The 27,374-nt window shown below is 41.2% G+C and overlaps 1 pseudogene; it reads left to right on the plus strand.

Moving 5' to 3' along the window:
• The window catches only part of LOC120737651, a 92,675-nt pseudogene extending 65,662 nt beyond the window's left edge, over nt 1-27,013 (plus strand).
• Nucleotides 27,014-27,374: the final 361 nt, after the last annotated feature.

Here is a 27,374-nt window from a genome sequence, read left to right on the forward strand (position 1 = left end):
GATATAACTGACGATATAATTGGCACCAGACAAAATACTTTACAACTCCACAACTTTATTAATGCAAAAAAACCCAAAACATCAATGTGTTTTCACTTAAACAAGCAGCTGTTTTTTATGTGCATTAAAGTTATATAAAAATGTAACAGTGCAAATGCAAATTCCTTGCTGACAGTTTAACCAAAAGGCATTTCCGGTGGAAACTGGCCGACATATCCTCAGCATAACCATGTAGAATATCCACAAAACTTAAAAAGAGGTTATGCACACACAATACAGCAATATTATGTTGAAGCACAGTACTAGGGATGGGTATCGTTTAGGTTTTATCCGATACCGGTGCCAAATCGGTACTTTTGAAACGGTGCCGGTGCTTAAACGGTGCTCAAACCGGTGCTTAAAGAATGGAGAACACAAAATTGGTCCAAAAACCTCTCATGTTCAGCTGGTTTTTTGTAAAAAGATAACAATGTTAGCCTTTTCTGCAGCTATGGGGCATATATGGTATCATTCTTGGCTGGAAGCAGTGCTTAAACAATGGAAAAAACACAAACTTTGTCCAAAAACCTCTCATGTTTAGCTGTTTCCCTCTTTTTCTTTGGTCATTTTAGCCTTTTTGGCCAGGGTGAAGGGAGCATCTGCCATCAAACAAGAAGACAGCTGCATGTAGCTATGATGATGTTTGCTAGTTCACCTTACATGCATTAATGTAATAATGTGGTTAGCCTACTCAACGTAAATTGCACCCGAACAACATTAAGCTACTCACGCAGAGAAGAACGGCTGCTGCTGCCATCATCATCCGTCATCACTACATCACTACACTGGCAGGGCTAGGGCCCAGGACTCTCCTCTTCATGTTTTTGGGGGATGTTGCTAACTCCGGGTCCGATAACAGGCAACCCACCCGCAGTAGATGTGCTCGGTGTGAGGTCTCGCAGCAAGCTATCAAATACGGCGCATTTCTCGGCTTTTTAAAAAAACGCTATGCGTCGCCAGGTGTTTCATTGGATTTGAGGTGTTACCTCCTTTGACAGTATCACAGTATCAGCTTAAAGCACTTGTTGCAGGCTGCTGAGTTTGCACATTTTGCTGTGAAGTACAGCCAGACTTTTGACCGCTTCGCCTTGGGCATTTTAATCTGTAGCTCTGCTCTAAAAAAACGTACGTACCTGGACCCGCCTACTATCCTCGGAAACGTAAAATGATTGGCTAGAAGTTTATCAGAGCTCAGGGGAAAAAAAGCACCGAAATAAAGCACCGAAATGTGCGCTGCTTTTCGGTCTGGTTACTACCGTTTATGTCAGAACCGGTGCCATCATGGCACCGGACACCGGTACCCATCCCTACACAGTACGTATCACTCCGCGAGGCTCCTACCTACGGCAGCCGTAATGCTCTGACAATCCATCAAGCGGTGCAGGTTCGTAGCTTAGCAAAGTCGTACTAAAACATTTGACAGATTTTCGAGCGCCGTGTACGACATAAAATCATTTCCAGGTCAGTAAACACAACCAGAATTCATACATAAGGCACACGGGATTATAAGGGGCACTGTCGATTTTCAGAAAAATCAAAGGATTGATTTTAAGTGTGCCGTATTTTCCAAACAACACGGTAATAACGACGGCCCGCTAGCATGCTCTACCAAAAATAGTGCTTTGTTGTGTATCTGAGGGACGAAAGCCAAACCAGTTCAACACCACTGAAGTTGCAGCATTTTTACAAACCATTTCTGGTTCATCCGTTTCATTCTACTATATTCAACATCAGTAATGGCAGGAGAAATATAAAAAGAAGCACTTATTTTAGTTCAAAACACAGCTGAGACACAGACTTTGGATGTTTGGGTTCTTATCCATCACAATCATGTTGCTATCAGGGAGCTTTCTAATCTGCCCGTTTTCATTCTGTTTAATGTCAGTGACCATAAACTTACAGTCGCAGTCAAAAAGAATTAACGACAAGAACAAGGAGTCCTGAAAAAGATGTTGTGGCAGCTCACATCACCCTGATCTCAATATCATGGAGTCAGCGTGAGACTGAAATCCCGCTGGTGCCTCAATCCACAGAAGACGCTCGGAAAAACATACCCGCGAAGTCAAATCTGTGCTTGCGTACAAGAAGGAGAATAGTTGCTGATAGTCAAGCCCCTCAGAATCAGAGAGGCTCGACTCGGGAGGCAGACACCCTCTTTAAGATTCAACTCACAGCTTTCCTTTTTGATAAAGTTTTTAGTTCGAGCTCGATCAGGTGACCCTGAATATCCACTGCTAAAGGCTCAGGCTCCTGGAGGACTTTCAAGTGATGCACTGAGCACTTATTTTCCACTCACGTCTTTTCACTCCCCACCTGTTTATACACCACTGCTGCATTTTTGTCTTATCTCTCCATCCGCCTCTATTTCGTCTTGTTTCTCCATCACCTCTGCTGGAGATTTCTTCCTATTAAAATTGAGTTTTTTCTTCCCACGATCACAAAGTCCTTGCTGATAGGTTTTCTCACAAACACCTTACTGTCCCTTGTGGCGACTGTTGTTGTGATTTGGTGCTATGCAAAAAGGATACTGAATCCCTGCTTCGTCTACAGAGCAGCAGCGTACACACACTAAAAGTTTAGTAATTCCTCGTTTATTCAAACAAACCCATCCTGGGGATTAAACATGACTCTTTGATATTTTTACCAAAGCGTTTAAACACTGCTCCAGCACCCAGAGGGCCTCAACTAAAACCGCTGACTTAAGCAGTGACAAGATAATGATGGCCGTGGCATTTCTTATCGTACTTTACGCCTTTCAAAAGTTTCCTACCCACTGTTCACTGTCTGCTCATTGTTCTCCTGCTGTACAGACTACCCGTGTGCAGGGATGTTGGGGATGGTGTCTGGCCAGATCTCAGATGCTCAGATCAGCGCCTCGTCCTACGCTGACCGGGGCTGGGTGGCCGAGAACGCGCGTTTATTGACGGGAAGGTCGGGCTGGACCGGACAGTCGACAAAGCAGCCTTTCAAGAATGAGTGGCTGCAGGTGGGTTCACAAACACAGCTGAGTTTAGAGATGAAACAGGCAGATCATGACCTCATGTGTGTTTTATTTGTTTACAGTATTAGAAAGTTCAGTTATGCATCCAGCAGCCACAAGCAGATCCTTAACTGCTGCACTGTTAACTGAAACAGTGCTTCCCAAAGTTTCTGGCTGGTGATGCTTTGACATGAAGACAGTGTCTGCTCACTCATATGGCCACGAGTGCTTTTATAAACAGTTTAAAATAGAGTATACAGTTTATTTTTCCTGTTCCCCACTCAGATGGGAAGCATCAGGCAAGAAAAATATCTACATTTTGACTAGCAAATATCTAAATAGTCTTAAGATTTCTCAAATTATCCTGATTCCCACCTGCAGGGACCCCAGTCCCCAGAGTGGAAACCACTCGTCCCGCACCAATCCAAGCCAGTTCTTTTTAAATGAAACCACAGTCATCTTTGTCATTTTTATAATCTATCACAGATCATAGGTGTAGACAGTATTTTGCTCCTTCACAGGTGGATCTGGGCCAGGACAAGACAGTGACCGGTGTGGTGATCCAAGGAGGGAAACACCGTGACAGGAACGTCTTCATGAAGAAGTTTAAGGTGGGCCACAGCCTGGACGGAGAGGAGTGGACCATGGTGAAGGAGGAGAACACCACCAGGGTCAAGGTTGGCTCACTTACACATGTAACAGCAAAATGTCACTTTTTATTAGTCTGTGTTTGCGGTGCCTGGCAGCCAGAAGGTCAGGTTGTGTAACGTGAGTGCTGAAAACAACATCTATTCATCTGTTTGAGATGCAGATTAATTAGTTCGCACGCGAAGACAGAGTAAAACAGAAAATGACCAAAGACATGACGGCCAACGTAGAAATGAGGAAACACAGTCAGGAAATTGCCCGAGAGGCTAAAAATTAAAACTGCACATCACCAAAACAACAATTAAATCCAAACAGGGACAAAAATTCAAAAATATCAAAAGAACTGAGGCTCAGCATGACTGGAATAATTAAATCAAAACAGCGATCCGATTAAACGAGAATCCAAAACTCAAAAACAACACAGAACCATAAGACTGTGACTAAATGTGCTTAATATGACTTCAAATGAGCACATCTGAAGGTGGTGCTCGAGGCTATCTGAAAGGACCACGTGTGAAAGTGGTTTTACTTTTTCTTTTGGCTTCTATTCCTCTTCTTTCTTTATTCCTCCCCGTGTCTCATTCGGCAGCATTGAGAAGCAGGCGATGAATTACAAGGAAAGCAGATAAAAAAGTTGTTGACATGAAATAAACATCTTCTTACAGACGTCTTTAATTCCTGAAAGCCGTGAGACAGACGCTCTGCACGACGCAGCGCCGCTCCTGGAATGAAATGTTAATCACCTAAATTATAGACGGCTATTCACGTGAGCTCTGTTTGCTGGTCCGTGTTTGTTGGATGCTTTTGTCTGAAGAGCTCCACAAAATTTCCATCAGGAAATCTGTGTTTTTATGGAAGCGAATCATTTTAGTGTACTTTAAATAAACGCAGGCTAGAAGAAGAAAGAAGAACTGTGGGTAAAAAAACTGAAGCGGCATTATTGGGGGGTGTGAAATCATCACAGCAGGATTCGGTGACACAAAAAAAGTGCGGCGGGAGTTGCTGCTCGACCACCCACGCATTTATTTATTTTTCACGTTCGCCCAAGCTTTGTGCCGAGGTCCCTCGCTTCTCTCTGCACCAGAGCCTCTAAGACGCGTATTGATCAAACGTGTCGATACGTCTGTGTTACAAAAATATTAGTGGTCATACCTTACTGATTCCCTCATCGATCGGCTTTCTAGCACTTTCTTGGCTTAATGACACCACAGAACTGCTGCAACTAAATGAAGTTTTATCGCTTTAGAACAGAGTGCAGGGTGTAGTCCTGAACTGAAGCCGATAAAAACGTTAATATACAAGTAACTTTAAGTTGTTAAGTATATTTCACGTTGCTGGGCTTTTTTCTTTTTGTCCTTTAGATGACAGAAAACATAACAAGTCACGATTTTGGTGTAATTTTCTGTCTCTGTAAACATAACTGTAATTCCAATCTGCAAAAAGGAAATGCATGTCGTTGCTCTCGAGACCCTTCTTCCCCTCCTCGGCTGGCCCTGCTGGTGCGACATCCTCCTCTATGTTTTCCAGATGGCAGGGCGGAGGGCGAAGCTGGCCATCAGACTCCTGCTGATTTACTGCAGACGGAGATCTAGATGCTCCCGTCAGCCTCTCCGCTCTGTTTCCTGTAGCTTTTTATAAAAAAACGCTTCAAAAGACGAGGCAGGAAGGCTCAGTGGTACGTGTGTTTAAAGGTGCCTGGGCACAAGCACGTACTCTGTACGTACAGTGCATGTTCGTGCATAAAGATGAGCGTATATAGAGTTGTATAACGTGTGCAGGTGGCTTATTCTGTCTAATCACAAACAGAAGTCCTGGAAGATGCACAACAAGAACAACAACAACACACAAGTAAGAGATGATTAGCTTTCAGGAACCACATTTGTAATGGATTTTAAGATTACAATTACAGTGGTAACAGTGTAACCTCCCAGCATGCAAATTCAAATCACGCATTTTATGAGTGTAAAAGTGCCACAGCGTTGTCTAAAGAAACTAAAAGGCTACTGTAATTTCCTAAGATTTTCCCTAATACTGGAGGACAGGCTGAATAAAATGTGGCATTATTCTTTAAAGAGGACCAGAAGCTAATTTCCAGATCCATTTTTTAATTCTTTACCAGAAAATCTTTCCATGATTCTCAATTTAAAATAATCCTTATTCTTCTTGAATTTCCCCTGTGCAGCCCCTTACTTTGTCCTTTTTTTAAACTCCTCCTTCTTTCTTCTTCTTCTGCTGATTGACTGCCCCTCTGAAAGTTTGAACAGCATGTGGGCGGGGCTTCTGTGCCTGATATGACCATATAAGGATACCCTCTCTGACAGGAAATTTTTTTAAAAACTAGCAGGTTCGTATACTCATCAGATATTTGTTGGATTTTATGCGTACCTGCAGACAAACATAACATTTGTGTTATGGAACGGCTGTGTGCAGGCAGGAAAAGGACCCACAGTGCAGACTCCGGAGACAGACATGAACTCAAAAAACAGCTTTAATGCTGAACTCAAAAGGGTAACAAAACTGAGAATACAAAAGACGCTTACACAGACAGACCACACAGCAAGATGAGGGTGGATAAGGGTAGATCGCAACATGGACACAGAGAAACACAGGGCTTAAATACACGGAGGGAGCAATCAGGGAATGGCAAACAGGAGGGAAACACAGCTGGGGCAACTCAGGCCTAACGAGACAAAGGAAGCAAAACCAGACACATTAACATAAGACATGGACCTTCAAAGTAAAACAGGAAACATAACACAGAGACTTGACACGAGGATACAGCAGACAGGGGAGACAGCAACTATGGATCACAGACAGAAAACCAGAACACTAAAACTCTAACAAAACCCACATAGAAAACCTAAACTAAGAATAAACCTATAACCCATAATATAATGAAATAAACAAAATCAAAGAACCAAAACCACAAAACACTCGGCCGATGACCCAGGAACTCTAACAATTTGTGCATTTGCACATGTAGACAATAAGAGCTGCAACAGTTTTGCCTTTAGTTTCTTATGAAAGGCCACTTTTAGTCAGCACATACCAGAACATGCTAAGGTGTTAGCAAAGATGGAACAGCTTTAGTGTAACACTTATGTCCATACACAAACTTTTCATATTATAATTCCAGCTATACTGCCACTCTGCAGCCTTTAATAAATCAGGCACGAGGAAACCGCAGCGCTTCAGACATGCAGGCGTGCGTTTGGTGTTTGGTGTCCCGCCACTTGGTTCCCGGTGTGACTGTAACCATTTTCATCTGTGCTGCTTCCATGCTGAAAATATGAAAGGATGGCCTCTGGATCTGATTTCCTCCTTTCATTTTGTTTCAGCTCCTTGTCAAACAAAGTAATGCCTGATCAGAGACAGCACACGCTGTTTTTTTCTGTTATTCTTATCAAAGCCCCGAGGATGGGGCTTTACAGCAGTGAGTGCTGCAGAGTGTTCAGAATAGCTTGGTTGTATTAGTTATACTGGTACCTTCCTCTGTAAATGACAGAGCTTTCATACCAGTTTCATAGGTTTACTTCTTTGATGCAATTTCATGCATCTCATATCAGAAAGATCCTTAGACTCTATACACTGGTGATAATTACAGGTAAAATTATGAACGATTTAACTATAAAGCTGCACAAGTTAGATCAGAAAGCATGCTTTCCAACTTTATGGTCATTTGATTCAGGGATACAAACATATATCCACCAAAAATCTATATCAGCTTATGTAGGGCTGCAGATCAGATCATGTTTACTGCTGTCAGTGGTCGATATTTATCAGCTGTAGCGCATTCATTTCATAATCACATCCCTTGTTTATATGTAAAGGCCTAAATCTGTGCAATACCTTTATTTCTTCAGGTATTTTTGGGGAATCAGAACCATGACACCCCGGAGCTGAGATCCATAGGTCCACTTATTACCCGCTTGATCAGGATCTATCCGGAGAGAGCCACCAACGAGGGCGTGGGCCTCCGTTTAGAGCTGCTGGGCTGCGAACTGGAGGGTGAGTCCCTTTTACCACAAACAGATCTATCAGTCCGTCGTTCTGCATTATGCCACAAAGATATAAAGAATGGCATTAAGCCTGTGATGTGGAGCAAGTTTGAACTGGATCAGATTACACTGGAAAACTTAACAGCATGTTGCAGTTTAATATCCTGATATTACACACTCCTGTGGTTTCTGCCTTTGGCAGGCTTGGTCTTGCTTGAAAGTGGCACTGAGCTTTCATAAACCATAGCAAATAGCATGCAGAAAAAAGAAGGTGAATTCCAGAAACTGCAAAGAAACTCGTTGCAGGAAGACGGAATTTACCGTTAGGGTTGTTGACAGAAGGAAACAAAAAACCCACAGTGAGGCACAATGGGACACACGCACAGTAAATGTTTTGTATCTGGGCTGAGTCTTAGATCTCAGTCATCACACTCATAAACATTCAGACTACATCTCTAGGCCGCATGTTTTATCTCATGTTTAAAACATCGTACTAACAAGAAAGCTCAAACTTTACGCCTCTGTTGTTGTGCATCGTTCTCTCACATTTTCTGTTATTCAGTTTACTTTAAGGTGTTAAATGAAATAAAGCAGGCAAACATAAAAACAGCTGGTATATTTAAAGTTTGCTTGGTTTTTTCCTCAAATGAAGTTCACCGTTAAAAACATCACTTGAATCCTTTTTTTTCTTCAGCCTCTTTAAGAGAGAGAGCAGGTGACGTGCTGCGGCAGTTCTAAATCTATTGATCTGCAGTTTTTGCTTCTTTTAAATCGCACATGACTCTTGAAAACCATTTGCCTTAGATTACATTACAGCAATCCATGTGAGTCAAAAGCTTTAAACACTTGATTTCAAGCATGATTTTGTCACCATAGACGGAAAAGGTTGGAAAAATTAAGCCAGTGTGAAAGTGCCTCAAACCTGCATTTTGCCTGACGAGAGGGCGATACCTGTGGTTGGAAAAAGACTTCAAGTCCATAGAGGTGTATGAGAAAACAGCTTTCTGTCTGGACCTCTGTAAACACCTTCCTGATTAGTTTTTGGGCTTAGTTACTCATTTTGGGTCATATTGACTGAAAAATAAAGTCTGTGTGGCAAATCTTGGCCATACTGTGTTTCAAAATTGAGGATTACCCTGTGGTATGAAACCGCACGCTCATTGGCTAACAGATGGTAACAATGTAAAGATGTATATGGTTATTTTAGCGACAGATACCTCACTCAAACTGCTTGTCGAATCTTTTTGTTTGCGAGGGGCAGCCAATCAGAAGAAAGCTTCCTCAGAAAGAGGGAAAGGGAGCTAAAGCAGCTCGTTTCAGACTGAAGGCACGCACAAAAGCCCAGGATAAGATAAATAAGGATAATTTATAACAGTGACTCAGGCAAACGCTAATTAAATCTTTGAAAACGTTCGACATGCAAACAGTATTTGGCCTCAGTCAGCCGTTAAACAGTAAACTGCTTACACTTCACGCTGGTTGGTGTAATGAGAGGCAGAAAGAGAGTGTGAGCACATGAAAAGGCTGACGCATGCTATGGCAGGGTACTATCTCTGCTGTTGCAGTGGTCAGAGCTTGACGGGTGTGTGGGAGAAAAAGGGAGAGGAAGAGAGGGAGGAAGGGTATGACCTCTCACAGTAGGTGAGGAAGGAACAGATGAAGGGAGGAAGCAGGCTCTCTGATGGAGTATCTGGTTGCACTGTAGGGAGAATGATAAGAATCAGCAAAACCACGCAGGACTGTGCGCGAGAGCCCGAGAGAGGAGAAGACTGATTAAAGGACGGAGAAGACAAAGAGATGAGAGAAGTACGCGGGGCATCTTGGATCTGTCAACTCAATTCAATCAACCGCGTTAAACTGAATTTTTGAAAACCTTAAAATCTCTCAACAGCTAATTGTTTTTTCTTTGTATTCACGTTCCCTTCAAAGAAAAATGTTTCCCAGTCGACAGGGAAGCAGCTCGGAGACAGCGACAGTACCTGCACACCTAATTGTGCAAACCATTAACTTTAATACTGCTACTCAACTAAAATCCAGTAAAAGTAAGCAGCTCATATGCAAAACAAACATCCTACTCTTCCCCAGATGAAAACAGTAAACACGCTTTCCTGTGCGGAGTCCAACCTACAGTAATATCCGCAGCTGACACATACTCTAGTGATATGCTTGTGAATGCAACAGTTTGTGACTCATGTTACAGATGGACTGTGACTCATTGTTTTTGACAAATGATCTACCATGTAGGTCTGTTTGCATGTGGGCATATGTGGGTCATATTAAAGGAAAAGCATTAATCCTTGACCCTTACAGCAAGGGGCTGAGTTCCTTCTGTTCCACTCTGGGGGCATTTTACTGGCATTGTTGGGGTTCACTTGTTTTTTTTGGCCGGGAAAATCACAGCAAATCGGTTTGGGTTTCTTTTTGAAGTTGTTCTGAGTGGGAGTGGAAGATGGCAGTGCCCACCTTAATAAGAAATAAACCGTCACTGAGCAGTTTTGGGAGTGCAGCAGTGATGTAAATCATCTTCAATCTTTGGAGTCACCAGATCTTAACTAGTCTAAACACCTGAAGCCAGTGTGGAAGTGCCTCAAACCTGCATTTTGTCTGATGGCCATGAGAGGGCGATACCTGTGGTTGGAAAAGGACTTCCAGTCCTATTGAGGTGTATGAGAAAACTGCTTTCTGTCTGGACCTCTGTAAACACCTTCCTGATGAGTTTTAGGGGTTAGTTACTCATTTTGGGTTCATATTGACTGAAAAATCAAAAGTCTGTGTGGCAAATCACACAAGCATGTCGATTATCAGGTTGGAGAGGTAGGATGGGTCGATGGACGGATTTCTTTTATCAATGAAAGACACAGTCTTGGTCACTCCTTAAAAGCAGAGGTCACTCAGTGAGAAAGGCAACAGTTTTGCAGCCAAAGTAAATTAAATTAGGACGCTCATCTGCCAAAATAACTGCTGCTGAAGCTCACATTTATGAACCAAACAATCGGAATACAGCGTGAAATGATGCGGATGAACTCGATGTACTTGTAGGGAAAAAAAAGCCAAACAAACTTGAACAGAGTAGATGCAAAACAGAATTTGTCTTGTTTCCGAGATGCTTCCTCCAGCTGTTATCGTGACTGCAACAACGAGAGCGTAGCAGGGAAACAAACATAGACTGCAGTTGTGGAGTTATTATCATGAAACAGTCTGATGTCCTCCCCAAGTTCGAGTTCCACAAAATTGATTTCCACTTTTTCCTTTAATTTGTCACTCCTCCACTTATGTAGACTTTGCTGGGAGATAATCGCACAAAACAATCCACACATTTTTACATGTGTTTTTAAACAACACTGTGTACAGTATGTGGTGGATGATGGTGTGGCATTATTAAGTTAAACTGATACTTTAGTGTATTTTTAGTTAAAGGGGGGGTCACTGCAATACACACTGCAGCAGGAGACATGACACAGACACTTTAATCCCACTGCTTGCAGCACGTGCACACATACTTAATAAAATACATGCAACCCATGTGGATACATATAAAAACGTGGTACATAGACATTCACAGTCATATCCAATTATCCAAATCACAGCTTTCTTGTAGGAACAGAGATGCTCGCTGAGGCAGTTTGGTGCTTCATAAATGTGCATAATGACCTCAAGTGGTCCTTAAAGGGCTAAACAAGCAAAATTTGTGCTATTAAATAAATAAAATGTGCTAAAGCTATTGTCGAAAGCTTTAAAAATGTACGGTGTCGGATATACCAAGCATCAACCAGCAGTTCATTTATAACTGAAAACAGGTTTTTGTTAATTAGACCGAGAGCCGCGCTTCATTAATGAGTCTCCCTCTCTTTTCACGAGAACATCGAGATGCCAACTCGAGCCCAGACAAACACAAGCGAAGAGAAACTAACAAGCTCAACGATATTCCTGCGGATCACTTTCAGCAGCTTAATCAGATGTTTTGCCTCGAGCTCCGAGTTAAATCAGCTCGACGCTTACATCCACGCTGCTGTAAGAGCAAACCTCCATCCCACTCGAAATGTCGCAGACACGTTTCCTTACAAAGTTTAATTATATGCAGACCATCTGTGGTTTTCACATAGTCTGCATACGCTTAATGCAAGTTCAATTTGTTTAATTTACATAAAAACACATCACCACACATTGACTGCAGAGTAGAATTTAACAAGATACAAGAGTTTCTGTCATTATTACTCTGGTACTTGATGGGGGGAAAAGTGCCAGCTCTCAACCTTCCGAGAAATCAAGACACTTGAGTTTTGTAGTTAATGAGAGCGCTGTATCCAACCTTATATCACTTTTCATTAAAGGGGAACCTATTATGCTTATTTCTAACTCCATATTTTCATCTGGAGAGTCGACTAGAGTAGCTCTGCATGATTCACAAGTCAAAATCATCTTTATTTAAACTTATGCTGGGTGTTGGTGCAGCCCTTCAGTTCATCCTCTGTGTTAGCTTTCTTCGCTCTCCCTTTAAGACAACTTTCTTCTGACTGGCCCGTGGTAAACTAAAGATCATGTTAATGACCATATTAAGAGCATCCTGTTATGTTATTGGGTCTATGCCCCTGCATTTTGGACTTATGATTCATAGTTTTGCTATTTATATTAATAATTCTTGTTTCTTTGTTCCCTTTTTTGCGTCCAGTCGGTCTTCAGCGTCTATGTGTTTGTTTGCCTTCGGTCTCCCCAGTCCTGTCTCCTGTGCTCTCAAGTTCCTTCATCTTTTGTCCACATGTCTTAGTCTGACTCTCAGTGTGTTACTTCCTGTTTTATTTTGAAACTGCCCTGGTCAGGGGGATTCCATTCAGCTGTGTTCCCAGGTGTGTTCACTCTGCTCAATTCCTATGGCGTTATTTTTGTGCCACTATTCTGAGCGCACGTAAAAAAAAATTTGCAGGTGCAAGTGTTGCATTTTGAGGAGAAATTTATTTTGAGCGAAGAAAAGCTAAATTCGAGTGAACAAAATTCATTGCTGCATGCAAAAAATGTATTTCAATATTTGCTATTATCCAAACACACACAATAGCAGCCCCTCTCGCTCAGTTTTTGCACTTGCGCTTGCTCGCAATGTGTTGCTCGCGCTCTCAACATTTCTGCCCGTGCGCGCTCAACTCTTTCTGTACACTATTATATTTGTGCCACAAAACCAGCCAATCACAGACTTGGATGCAAAAATATCGGATTGGCTGTTTTGGTCTCCAATCAGCTCGAAAAGACGAAATGCAATATCCCAGAATCCATTTCGTCCAAAACTCAAACGAGGCAGTGGCGGAGGAATGTAGAGTGGCGGAGTTTGAAATATTACTCTGTCTGGGTCACAAAATAAACTTTTAAGGTATTTTCATGCGAGAATGGTGCTGTGTAAACTTCTAATATCTGCTCGATTTATCAAGACATCACATATTTGCATAAGTGCTGTAACGTTTTCGGAGACTCTTTCAGGTCTTTCAGGTTTTTGTTTCTTGATTACCAGCAATAATTTTGTGATTTGGAGTTTTACATCTGTATGCTGAGTCCTGCATTCTGGGTCCACTCCCTGCCTGCACACGGCCGGCAACAGACAGAGCAAACATAAAAGAAAAAATACTGTCTGCAACTCGGCATTGAAAGCAGTCTGAGGCCTGAGCATTAGACTCACAGGGATTACTTTTATGTTTTGTCATGTTTAATAGGAGGAACACCATTTGTAACAGTATATATGGAAAAGTGTAATAGGTCCGCTATAATGACTCTGAATTCTCATATAAAAGAGACAAAATGTGTTAGTTGTTTGGATTCATACATGACTCTTAAGAGAGAGACGTCTGTTTTCTCTGTCAAGATATAAATGATCTGACTTTTCTCCTAAGTATTCTTCTTTCTAGACCAAAAATCCTCTGAAACTTTCTTTTCAGTCATTTTCTTTTTCGAGCTCACTGCAAAAAATGACATTAAAGTTAATTAGACCGACTATATTGTCAAAAGCTTTTAATGCATGTAGCTACTTTTCTTCTTTGTAAATCTGTCTGCAGAGTAGACGCGATCTGCCCAGCTCCATGTTATTTTTAATCTTCATTTTTTAAGAAGCACCGTGAAATAAATCAGAAAATCAAAAAGTCCTTTGTGCCCATTCCTGTTTGCGTTTCCACCACGATCGCAAAACTGTGAAAATCAACTTAATTAGACTGATAGCAGATGAAAAAGCAACAGGTTTTCAACAGTTTTCCCCCAGTGGGTAGCTGACAAGACCGAGACACAGTGGCATCCCACTGAGAACGCCTGTCTCCGCAGTAGGAGGTGATTGGGTCCTCTTACTTGTTAGTTACCAAATAAAAGTTAAGTTTTGTTTTTCTTTGGCATCTTTGTCAGCAGTGTTTCTCAGACACTAATTCAGCCCCAGTAGTTTTCCTCCATTTTAAAACAAGTTCAAGCAGCTTTCATATTACAGATATTAAGTTAGATTTTCAGACTATAACTCTCTTTGATTTGTACACTAGAATATACGTGAATTGTAAACTGCATCTAAGGCAGGATTACAAACAGAGCAAACTAAGCAAATGCTCAGGAACCCACAACTCCAGGGGGACTCATAAGTCTGTCACCGATGATCGGTCCTGCATCCTTCGAGTTTGGCTCCAGTAAATGAGAGGGACTCAGACTGGAACCAAACTGTTTTAGTTTTGCTTCTTTCCATCAGCGCTCTGTGTAATTATCAAGCAGAAACCCGAGGAAAGAACTGTAAGACAGCGGCAAAATATTTTTGGTCTCAGTATGTCTTTAGCAGTTAACGAATCACTAAAGGCCGATCATTATTCACTGAGTGTTTTAAGACTTTTTTTTCTCTGCCCAGTAGATGATGAGTTCGCTGTCAAAGAAAAATTGCTAGCTTTTAATTAGCTTTGAGAAATCAGTGAATTATTTTGGCTTTGGTTTCAGCTTTGGATTGGTGCTTATGTAGCACTTTTCTACTTAAGCTACATTCACTCATTCACACACACAGTCATACACTTCTTCTTTTTTTTTGTGCTTTTTAATAACTAGCATCCTCACATTTGTTGGATGCCCAAGGGCTTCTTCAATGTCCACACATGTGGACACTGGAGAAGCACTTATGATTGATAGATGAGCCCCCCACCCCCTGGGCCTCAGTCGCCTGTGACGACACAACTTTGGAGGTGTCTTAGTACTTAAAAAAATGAAACTAGTATAGTTGTGCCACAGGGCCTCATATGAGATCACCCTAGCGTTTACTGAGCCAAACAGGCTATATCCCTTTGACACTCAAACTGCATTTAAACGTGCATGAAGGGCACTGATAGGGCGAGAGGTGGGGTCAGTTCTTGACACTCTTTCATCTCCTTTTTTTAATCCATTCTAGTCACTCACACTTCCTGTCTCTTCATCTTCATCCACAGAAATAACAACTACAGCACTTCCCACCACCCCACTCGCATCTACGCCTCCCATGACCACATTTGGTGCGACCACCACAGCACCGATCACCAACCCCGGCACTACAGCAGTTATAGAGTGTGAAGATGGACGGCTGGACTGCATCACTGAAACCGAGACCCCCGAATATGACGAAGGTAAAGCACGGAAACTCGGTTCCTTTTAGTACACTCTCCGTCTCGGTGAGCTCGCCAAATTAAAATGCAAAGCAATAAAAGGTAAAAGGATTGAACGCGGGAATAAAAGCCTTTCTTCTTTCTTCCTTTAAATGTTATTGATTTAATTTCTGCTTTAATGAAGCCCAGTTGGAATTGGATCATGAGAAATTCTCCCTTATCTCCTCACTAGCTGCTACAGTTTTGACTGAATTGGTCTTTTTCTGTTCAGCTTTATTTATTTATTAGCTTTTCTTTAGCGCTGTCTGACTATCCTTGTTTCCGATTCTCCTTTATCCTCTCTTTTATTTACAGCCACGTTAAGCATTAGGCCTCTTTTCTAGGATTTAAAAAGCTAAAGAAAAATTCTAAAACCTTAAAGTTAAAATGTTTGGCTTAAATGCCTGCTACTAGTTTTTCATAAAAGCAGGTATGTTGTGTTTGTGCTGGCATTTGTGTGGGTGAGAAATCCCTCTCTGACCTTTGACCCCAAACTGACTGCCCCATCTGTCTTTCGCAGGAGGCACCACGTCCACCAACCCCATTATGGAGTTCATGCCAGGTGAGCATTTCCGCCCAATCTGCTCCCATGTTTCCCCGTACAATGTGTTTCATTTAAAGCAAAGTTGAACCATTTCACAGGCAGCTGTAGATGTGAAAGCGCTGCTCGGGGTTTGCCAGATCGGTGCATTAATTCAGCCAATGGACCCATTATTCAGTGTCACCAACGATACTGACCACGGTCGCGAAGAACAATGAAGCTGACCTCCATTAGAGTTAATAGCTTTTTCATGGCCCCACTTCACAAATGAACCTGACACTGCTGAACCCTGACACTAGCGGACTACAGAGAGAGACAGAACAGACACACGTGCTATTAGGTTATATATTTACAGAGAGAGAGAGAGAGGAAGAGAGTGAAAGAGAGAGCAAAGACTTTTTTTTCGTCAGTGTTTTTCATCTTTGACGCCAGACCAGCTGTAGTCAAAAGACGATTATTTCCCTGTGTAGTAATTTGCACAGCACAGATCGCGGAGGCTTGAAGATGCACAACACCTGTAGGCAAGCTTAAATGCTGCGCCACATCTGCCAGCTAGATGCAACTGGAAGGCTATCAGCTGATACCAGCTGAGCTTGTATTTGTAGGTTGCCTCTATGCTCAGTTTTTAAATGTAACACAAAAAATCTGTTTAATCAAAGTTTTCATAAAGTGCTGTGCACAAAAAATGAATAAATATATTGAAAAATCATAAAAGAAATAGTTAAAACTCAAGAATAGAACATTTTAAGCTATGCTGGACATATGGGTGGGGCATCCACTACTTTTACTGGTACTGGATTCGCTAGTAGATTTCTATAGTCTGATTCTTGAGGTGCCATCGCTATATATTTCTCTGGGTTAAATCTTCTTACATCGATGAAAAGGTTTCTAAAGGTTTCAACAGCAAGGGGAAGGATAAAGGAAAGGAAAGAAGGAAAGAAAATAGGAAAAAAAAGTCAAGATATTTGTGCATAAATGTCATTTTTTCATGTTCCTTTCCCTGCAGATTTCTCTTAAACCCCACTGGAAATGTTTAAATAGCGTTTTGTTATAAAGAAACAACTTAAAACTTTCCAAGAGTGTCTGAGGTCGAAACTCATGATCATTCATCTATAAAACTGCACTTTACAGATGTGGAAACAACAGCAGAAAAGAGAGTGGCATTAGACTCGTGAGATAGTGTGAAAAAACTGCAGGTGTTAATGGAACGAGAAACATTGATGTTGTGATTCCGCACATGCATTTAAAGCCAACTGCAGCGCTCTGTTTTGGTCATTTATGGCTTTTTTTTTCTGGGTGAACATTTTAGCACCACATCACAGTTCACCCTCCCTTGTGAGTACACTGAATGCAACTCATTTTGAGCAAACAGGCTGAGAAGAAGAGGAATGAATAGGCAGAAAGGTTAAAAAAATGGCAGCTCTGACAGGGGGGAAAAGAAATAAAGCGCGGGGGGGGGGGGGAGGCTGGGTGAGGAGGATAAAGAGGCAAAAAGAGAAAGGGAGAGTGCAGGTAAAAGAGAGGAACAGAGGGAGGTGAAGTGAGAGCAGCGGAGGAAGAATAAAGGCCTCTTGGGTCTCAATTAGCTGAGCTGAAGCATCGCGTGAAGACAGCTTGGGGTTGCTGGATGGTGGGTGGGTGGGTAAGGTGGGTATTACTGTGTAGCTCCACGGTCATCTCTGCATCCTATTAGCCTCTCAGAAACATGTCCACTGTTGAGAGATTTTTGCATTTATTTGGATGCTGCGGTGAACCGATACCGCCCGTCAACTGCTGGCAGAGGCAGAGGAAAAAGGGAGGGTTTTTTCTGTTTGGGTTTTTAAGGGGGCCACATCCGTTGATGTTGGTGGCACCGCGCCCTGCTCCATGGTCCCTCCACTCTTCGGTTTCTCTCTCCTAAAGTGCTGATCCCACCCATATGTACGTGCTTGATACTGTTTTCTATCAGGGCTGACATCTTGCTGAGAATGTGGAGGAAAATGCCCTCCAGCGCTGCACATTGTACATACAGTCACAACGGTCTCTCTGTTTGTCTCACCCCATCTGCACAAGCCTTTTGTAGGCTGCACAATTTATACTCGGAGAGCACACGACAGCGGGAACAGCTTCCTGATAGGAATGCTACGAGACTTGCTGTCCTTTTTTTCAGGCCATCTCCCCTTACCTCCTCCTGAATGACACTGATTGGTCAGTGAACACAGCACCAGATCGTAGCTGTACGCCTCTTCACTTAAAAACCTAAGCAGTTTGTCACATAGTATAGCAGCTTTTCAGGGACTTGATTCAGTTCTCAGGAAGGGTTTACAGGAGCAGATAGGAGCTGTTTACTTCAGTATTTGGGATTCAAATGAAGGGCTACTGTTTCCTTAAGGTTGTCTTTAAAGTGCTTGATGTACCAGCAAAGATAGGAATAAATATAGTTAAGACACGCGTCTTAGAGGCGCCCCTCCCTGAGCCTGGTTCTGCTGGAGGTTTCTTCCTGTTAAAAGGGAGGTTTTCCTTCCCACTGTCGCCAAAGTGCTTGCTCATAGGGGTTATATGATTGTTGGGTTTTTTCTCTGTATGTATTATTGTAGGGTCTACCTTACAATATATATTGCCTTAGATTGAAGGACTGCTGTTGTAATTTGGCGCTATATAAATAAAATTGAATTGAATTAAATTGAATAGAGAACCTTCCAAGACTAGGACTGAACTCACAACAACTGTGCTTACTAATAGCTGATTATTGATTACAGGGAAAATTTTCAGTTGTATTTTGTAGGTATGAGATTCTTAGGAGTGTTTTTGTGTCTCTTTGCTACAGCTTACTTGTGGTTCGCCTGTAACTTTGACTTCTCGTCATTCTGCGGCTGGACCAGAGAGACCGGTACGGGAGCTGAGTGGATCATCCAGGCCAACGGGGCTCCCGCTGTCCACAGAGGACCACCCCTTGACCACATGGGTAGGTGATGAGTGCTGACTTTTTTTTTTCTCTCTTTCTTTGAACTAGTGGCACTCGACAGATGCTTTGGGAGAGTGCTCCGTAGCTCTCGATGTTACTATGCATCTGCTGAAAAGTCTGTTGAAACCTCTTGTGCTAGAAATGGGAATATTTTCAACAAAGCTTTAAATAACACTATACAGTCCCCGTGCTGCTGTAAATTCACAACTCTGCCTTTTTTCTGTTTAAAGAAATGAGGAAAAACATGCCTATGATGTAAAAAGAAATTCCCACTGGACACCCAACCTTGTTCTTACTTTGAAGGACAAAAACTTTGTGAATATGGAAATATATCACAAAGCTAAGTAGGCCTGATGCTCTATGAGCTGTTATACACATGAAAAGGCTCAAGCCACTCACTCATGCCACAATGTTAAGTCCCTGTAAGGTCCGAAAGGACATATTTGGGTAATAATTACTGTAAGAGGTCCATCTGTCCATCCTGTAAAGTGTATCTGGCAGAAGTCTAGGCAGAGATCCCCAAACTTCTTTCTTTTGGTCACCTTGCGAAGCGCAAACAACTGACCAAATGACCGTTATCCCAAGGTTGTGACCACACACCCTCAGAAGGAATCTCACTTTCACTGCTTGCATCCAAGAGCTTATTCTTTTGGTCACTACCACCACCTTCTGGCTGCAGGTGTGGGCGGGAAAATAACTCAACCTCCGAGCCTGTTAGTCTCCCACCTCCAAAACGCTGAGATGCTTGAACTTCTCCACTTGAGGCAGTAACCCATCCATAAATATCAAAACTGTACTCATCATGGAGCACAGCCGGCAAACATTTTCTGGATCTGAACTGACCCAACCTTCCCAATAAGGATCTTTTCCTGATGAGGGCAGCATCTCTCACCGGGTTTTACAATGGAACAGTCCAGAGTGTTCACAGCTGAAAGCAGAGGATCTAATCATAAGCAGAATCAGTAGCATGCTGTTCTGCTGTAGCTTCCTGATGGGTTTGATGGAGAAGAGTTGTCAAAAATGGTCCAAATTGTTGTGCATGTCATCGTGTGCATTCACACAGGGAGAGTTTTCTGGCTGCACCAACAAAATCATTGCTTACTACCCGGCCCTACTCACCAGAATGTTTGCCTGCAGCTTCTTCCTCTTCAAAAAAAATTATCTTCAAGTTGAAAGGTTGCTGTTATGAGACAGTGGAAGAAACCCAAAAATAGTAGCCATGTTTGAAAAAGATAAGAAGAGATGGCGTGAATTTAAATCAACTTATTTTTGTTTTGCTTTGTTTTTTAAGAACAAAAGATGCAATTGCATCTTGTGCCTTTTTCTAACAAAACAAATGTTTGTATGGGCGTATTTTAATGTTATGTGCTGTAATACAATTTGAAGAAGGAACGAACAGCCTTGAAATCCTTGACTTTTAAAAGACATATAGCACTGAAATTCATCAACATGCCTCGGCTCTCTGTCCTTCTCTCCATTCAAGCTTGATGGATGTGATGGATGTTTCTGTGGAGACGGGAGCAGCAGTAGCAGCAGCTCTAAAATGAATGATTTCACCTTGATTTCTTGACTTAACCAGATCACTAATAAAAAATGAGTATTTTGTGATGTCAAGTCAGATTTTTCTCCTGAAGCGAGAGCCCTTTGTTTTCACGAGAAAACCTTGTGAGGTCCTTGAATCTGATGTGTGTGGGGGTTTCGAAAGCTTGATGCTAAGCAGTATCGCAGACATTATCAAGTACTCGCTTTATGAAAAGACAGTTAAATGTTTAGACAAACCACAAGGAAGGTAATCAGCTGAATGCAGTCAAATGAATGTACTGTAATGAAGGCTTGGGAGATTTATGAGTCCTTTATTGTCACACTGATGTTTGCGCTCAGTCATATTAAGGCGTGTATTCATTAAAGATGTATAGATATCAGCATATTTACATTCAGGGATGTATTTAAAAGAATAATATCAGCAGTACTGCATTGGAAAAGCTTTCAGGAGTCCTCTAATGTCACAATCACCTCTTACCTTGTCTTCTGCTGCCCCCTGCAGGCCAACCTGGGAACTTCATTTACGTGCAGCTGACTGACTCGGACACACCGAGTAAAACTGGTGAAGATGAGGACAAAGAAGAGAAGGTGGCGAGGTTGGCCAGCCTGCCCATCACCTCTCCAGACTCTGACCTGTGCATGGCGTTCTGGTATCACATGGTTGGTGAACACGCAGGAGCGCTTCACATCAAACACAGGAAGGAGACAGAGGAGGGGCAGATCCTGTGGACGCTCAGTGGCCATCAGGGCAGTCGGTGGAGGGAGGGACGAGTTATACTGCCACACTCAAGCATCCCCTATCAGGTAATATAAATCTGGATGTAATGACTCTTAAAATGACAGCAGGGAGAGATTGTAAATTCACTACTACTGATAACTATAAGACAAGTCAGTCCTGAGTCAGAACATTCTTTCCTTATAGGCTCACCATTAGGATGGATTTTCGGGGTTATTTTTGCCGTCATTATGTGCAAACAGAAAGTATGTTAAGGGCAGAGTAAGAAAGGTATGATTTGGAACAAAAGAATAAACTTTGGATGTTGGGATTACAGTTTGCACCTTAACAATTTAGCCAACAAAAATAAAAAAATGTACTTATATACAGCAAAGTTTCTGGATGATTAACCTTCTCTTTTTGTTGTCCTGTATGAGAAAATGCATGTGAAAGACTTTGTGTGGTTTTTTGCAGGTGGTGGTGGAAGGCATCGCAGACCGACGCAGCTTAGGCTACATAGCTGTGGACAACATCCAGATCATGGATGGAGTCAGAGCTGAGGACTGCAAAGGTGTGTATTTCAATGTTACTTAACATCGGCATCATTGCTGTTTTGTGCTTCGCTTTTTCTGTGCGAGGCCAGTGTAGCTATGGTTGAGGTGTGGGATCGGCCAAGTTAAATATGTGATCAGAATTTGAGAGTAAATGTTTTAGTTAAGCCAAAAAAAGTGGAATGTCACTACCGTGTGAATGTGCAGTATCCCTTGGTTTTTTTAGTCAGATCCATCCCTCGTGGCCTGTTTAAAAGCACCAAGATGAAAAAAACTCTGCTCTTTATTTAGCAGGAAAAGTCCTTTTGTCCTTTTTCAACAACTGCAGTGAAAAAAGAACCGCTGTTGGTGGAAAAAATAACCTACACTAACACATATCTTGTTCCAATAAATGCAAGAAATGGAACGAATCAGCGCTTTAAATATTAGCTCAACTTTGGTTAGTTTTTGTCTAATATTCTTATTTTTGTCTGGGACATCATCCAAAATGTGTAGAAAGAAAGATATGAAATGCCAGCATCTGGCAATATAGATTAATAGTAGGCCTGCTTCTGCATTGTATGCAAACAGAGAATCTTTTTTTTATACTCCAGATCCCAAACCTCCTACATCTCCACCAACAGAGATCTTCATTCTGCGTAAGTATTGAACATAATATCTTGGTGCCCGGTAAATAAGTGCATGCAGCTTTTATTGGACATTTCTGCACTTTACATCATTGTCTCTGTCTCTGCAAAGTAGAACTGGTAAAGAAAAACAGTCAGTCAATGCCAAAATAAGAATCAGACTTGTGTTAGCATGTTATTTTGTTTGGTTTTACTTATGTCAAAGAACTACATCTGTTGTTGTTGTTGTCGTTGTGCTCCCATATACCAAATGAACGAGCTTATTCATTACTGTACTGCTGTAAATGTGATATTTATATAATAATTGTGGTCTTCAAGTAAGCAACCTCAGAAACTAAACAGTCCCAGATTTTACAAGAATATTTTAACATAATTCTAATGAAATTAATATGCGCAATATTCTCAGTCTCACATTTTCCTCTTCAGATATCTGTGGCCTTTCCATGTATCGCTATTATAATCTAAAATTTCAATAACACAAAATGCTGTCAATTGACAAAATAGCAAATAAATATTACGCTCCAGTAGATTCTGACATATCAGAAGTAGAAAACAGCCGAGTTTGATGATTTCTGCTTTCTGCTTCTGCTCTTTCGCCCACATCTGCAGATCTCCGTATGGAGAAGAACGCAACTCTGATACATTTAGTCAGATCAGGAGCTAGTGTTTCTAATTGGGAGTGTGGCTGCTCCTCTCTATCAACCCAACAAATTGTGTATATAATTTCTTCAGAGATATTGTTAATAACAGCAGGATGCAGCAAACCGCAACCTTAGTGCATAGCTAAAAGCTAAGATTTTATTTTTATGTTGACCAGGAATAAAGAAATAATTAGCAAGGCAGTGACATATAGGTCACAGGGGGGAATTTTCACCATCCCTCTTGGCAAATATACATATTTTCCCCATGGTAATTGGAAGACTCGGGTCAGAGACCAGTCGAATTGGGTGAATGGGTCCAGCAGATTCAACACATTCCAGGAAAGACCTCCGAGATCTCTGTCCAAAAGAGTGCAGTCCTAGAAACATCAAAAATACTATAAGGACCCTCAAGCTCCTTAAGCCTCTAGTAAAGGACCCGCACATGCATTGATTCTGTTTCAGATGTAGTTTATCGTCAAGACATGCTTTACCAAGGAACGAGACATACACATGAATATATATTTGCAGCTTCCTCCCTGGTTATAACATAGTAAGAATACTATAAGTTTAGTAGCCACTGAAGTTACATCAGCTTTCCCTACATAAATCTAAGAAAGGAGATCCAAACTCAATAAAATTATGAACATTTACACTTAGTAAACAAGAGTCAGCCTCTTTTAGGGCTTTCCAACCAAAAAAATTAAATAAAAAAAATGTCTTTCATTAAAAATCAGAGTTTAGGACAATCAGGGACTAGATTTAGGATCATTTGAGAGACACATTTTAAAACTTTCCATCCACTGAAGTGACTTTTTTGACGTTACATTTGACACTGGCATCAGGGTCAGAATCTGTTTCTATTGTGAATATTTTAAATGGAATCTTTTTTTAATCTTTTGCAGCCATGGACACCTACTCACAAGAAAACAGTCCACTTGGCAGCCCAGGAAACATGCTGAAGACCCTGGACCCGATCCTCATCACAATCATTGCCATGTCAGCTCTGGGTGTCTTCCTGGGCGCCATCTGCGGTGTTGTCCTGTACTGTGCCTGCTCACAGGGCAGCATGACAGACAGGAACTTATCTGCCCTTGAAAACTATAACTTTGAGCTGGTAGATGGTGTGAAACTAAAGAAGGACAAGATAAATGGACAGACTAACTACTCAGAGGCGTGAGTTAGAAACGGGGACGGAGCTGCAGTTGCTCCGCATGGACACGTTCGATGCAGCCAATCAAGAAAGTGGAACACAGGGCTGAAGCCACCAATGGGACGGCAGGGTGGGCTGAAAAGTGAGCCGATGTAATTTTATTTCTCAGGAGCAGCAGTGGAAGGGACTCACCAATAGGGGGCACTGTGTATAAAGAATCTGTACAGCAAAAAAAAAAAAAGAGAAAAAAGAAGAAAACTAAGGATTCTATTTGTTTTTCGGCGTGCTTTGTTGATTTCATGTAATCACATGCTGGTGTTGAGACCAATTCAGATGAAAGTATTATTTGGAAAGATAAAATCTGTTTGTTTTTTTTTGTTTTCATTTGTTTGCTTGGTTTTTTTGTTTTGTTTTTTCCTCTTTTGTTGTTTCAGATGTCATTGTTACACAGAACAGGCAGACTATTTGAAATATGCTATTGTGATATCTGGCTCTTGTTGGCCGTATGTCCCCGTCCCCATGTGTGCATGAAAGTGTTTATGAGTGTGTGTGTGTGTGTGTCACATTCATACACATCTGTATATAAGGTGTGTATGGGTAGTAGTCTGACTGTGGAGGTGTGTATCATTACAGTCATGTTTGTGTACATGATCAGCATGCATCTGTGTGTGTGTGTGTGTGTGTGTGTGTGTGTGTGTGTGTGTGTGTGTGTGTGTGTGAGTGTGTATGTGTGAAAAGCGGGGACCCGTCCCTGCCTGTTGACCTGCGTCTAGTTCCGACAGTGCCTTTTTTTTTCCCTCCAGTTTTTCTGTTGCCTTTTTTTTTCTGCTGGTTGTTTTCCCATCAGCTAATGTCCCATCTGGGGTTCCTACACGGATGTGAAAAAAAATGGAAAAAAATAACATTTCCACATTGTGATAATAAACCTACAAACTTTTTAATGTTGTAGTGTGTTGTCAAATATCACATGTGTTGGTGTAGCGCTGTAGATCCTCATGCCTCAATGACAGTGGCACTGACACACTTTTAAAATCTAGGCGACATTTAGGAAAACTTGTGAAATCTATGGAATTTTCCAGATGGAAAATGTGTAGGAGCCCCGAATGCCTCATTTTCACGACACATCCAACATATTGTACATAGGTTTTAATATATTTGAGCGCCCTCTTTATAGAGAAAGACACCAGTGCTGCAGCATCCTTTCTATGCTGAAAGAAATGTCACTGTTTATCATTTGGATTTTGATAATGTATAGAAAAACAAAGAGATACAGACCTGTTGTTTTTGTGGTTTTTGAATTTAACTGTTCCCTGGTTTTCACTTATGTTTTTACAGACATGGAAATGAGAGTAAGGAGAAAAGCATCAGATATGCCTTGAAAGAAGAGATGATGGATTTTTTTGTACAGGGTAACCTCAGTACCATAAAGATGCTGACAACAAGTTGAGGATGGATTGTTAAGATTATTTTTGAACGCCACTGGCACACAATGAGACTGCTAGAGCTTTAAGCAGAAGGGTGCCCAGTGGTCTGGGAGCCTTGTGATGGACTTCGAGCATCTCTTTCAGTCTCTTTAGGGTCTAACAGCATCTATTATTGAGCAGACTGGTTTCATTTTCAGATAGGAATGAATAATTAAGAACAGCTGGAAATTTAAAATTGTTTTCACTTTAAAAAAAAAAAATCTTAAAATGAGTTTATTTTGTGAGATTTGGTTTTGTATTTCTATTTCATGTGGTTTGTACTTGGTCTTTAATTTGCTTGAGCATTTTAATGCCTTATTTACTGTAAACCATAGTAAACCTTTACACTTACCAACTTTGGTGTTTGTGAAATATAAAGTCAGGGTATTTATCTTCGAAAACTGGTTAAAAACTAAGAACAGCAAGTGTTCTACAAAGACTGCTTTGTTGTGCTTTAGCTTTTTAGCTGAACTTCTTGTTATATGGGTCTCTTCTTTAAAACACCGTAAAAAGAAAATGTTGGTGAAAACTTTTTACTACTCTCTAACTATCTGACAACCTCCAACATATGTTTGTTTTAAATGGGAACATTCTGACTTAATGCTCCTTAAGTTGGGGCAAAATATACATGCACAAAACTTATTGAAACCCAGTAGTGTGGTTGACTGACATTTTGCCTTGTTTATTTCCTGTTTCTACTGCACCATGAGTGGTAACTCTACCTATTTTTAATGTAGCATTATGAGACATCACCCAGCTCAAACTGAGAAGTGCTCACCTAAGTATCAGTTCTCCATCTTTAACTGTCTTTTCTCTGTAGCCATTCAGTAAGCATCCACAATCAAATAAAGTGTGCTGACTGTTGAGGCATTCATGCTTTATTCTTCCACATAACTCTTCATCTTCTTGCTAAAGTTTTACCTGTACATTCATAACAGGAAAAATAACCAGATAGGATATCCTCCCCCTTTAAACTTACAAGGATGCTGCAGCACTCAACGTGAAAACAAATGTTGCACTGATATATTTAAAAAAGAAATAAATAATCTATGTGTTTATGATGTTGATTTGCAAAAAGAGAGGAAGGAGGGAAGAGAGGACAGTGTTATTGTTGCTTCTTTTTAACACGGTTTCAGAAGACTACGTTATAATTCTGAAATGTACAATTTACAGAGATGTTTTTCATTCTTGAAAAAGCTTACCGGTATATGCGTCTCTTTGAAAAGTAACAATTTTATTTACTTGGTATAATATCACCTTGTGTTTTTGTACTGTCACTGATGTACGTGCCAATGTTTTATTTTTTTTCTTTGTATGACAAAAAAAATGTTTTATTTTCAGTACCGTTTTCTGTAATTTTGCTGTCTCAAATCTAGAAAAAGAAAGGAAATGAGGAAGTTAAAAAAAAAACATTGGAAAGCAGTGAGGCCTTACGTGACTAATAGTATTGTTTGTACTTCGACTTTCTGGTCAACACTCAGACTCATCTGTCTCTGTTGTCTCAGACTCTCATCATTGACTATTACATTCCAAAGAATTGGATCAAATAAATGTTTTAATTAAAAGCTGAGCTGCTTTTTCTTTCTAACATCAAAGATATATTTTCTATTCATTACATAAAGCTTTATTTCTATTTAAAAGGGTTTTCACTGCAGCAATTTTGTCATATGCAGATGTTACTTTAAAATATTTTGGCGTCACTATGTGACAAGGACCGGATACCTCAGATGATGGAAAATCCTCGGTTAACACAGTGTTTCTCCTTACTTTTTAACTTTGTTTGGGAGACTTTTGACTACCTACGGGACACTTTAGGGCACAGGTGTCGAACTCCAGGCCTCGAGGGCCGGTGTCCTGCAGGTTTTAGATGTGTCCTTGATCCAACACAGCTGATTCAAATGGCTAAATTACCTCCTCAACATGTCT

This window comes from Simochromis diagramma, unplaced genomic scaffold, assembly GCF_900408965.1.
Source record: "Simochromis diagramma unplaced genomic scaffold, fSimDia1.1 OVJJ01000247.1, whole genome shotgun sequence".
Classification (NCBI taxonomy): Eukaryota; Metazoa; Chordata; class Actinopteri; order Cichliformes; family Cichlidae; genus Simochromis; species Simochromis diagramma.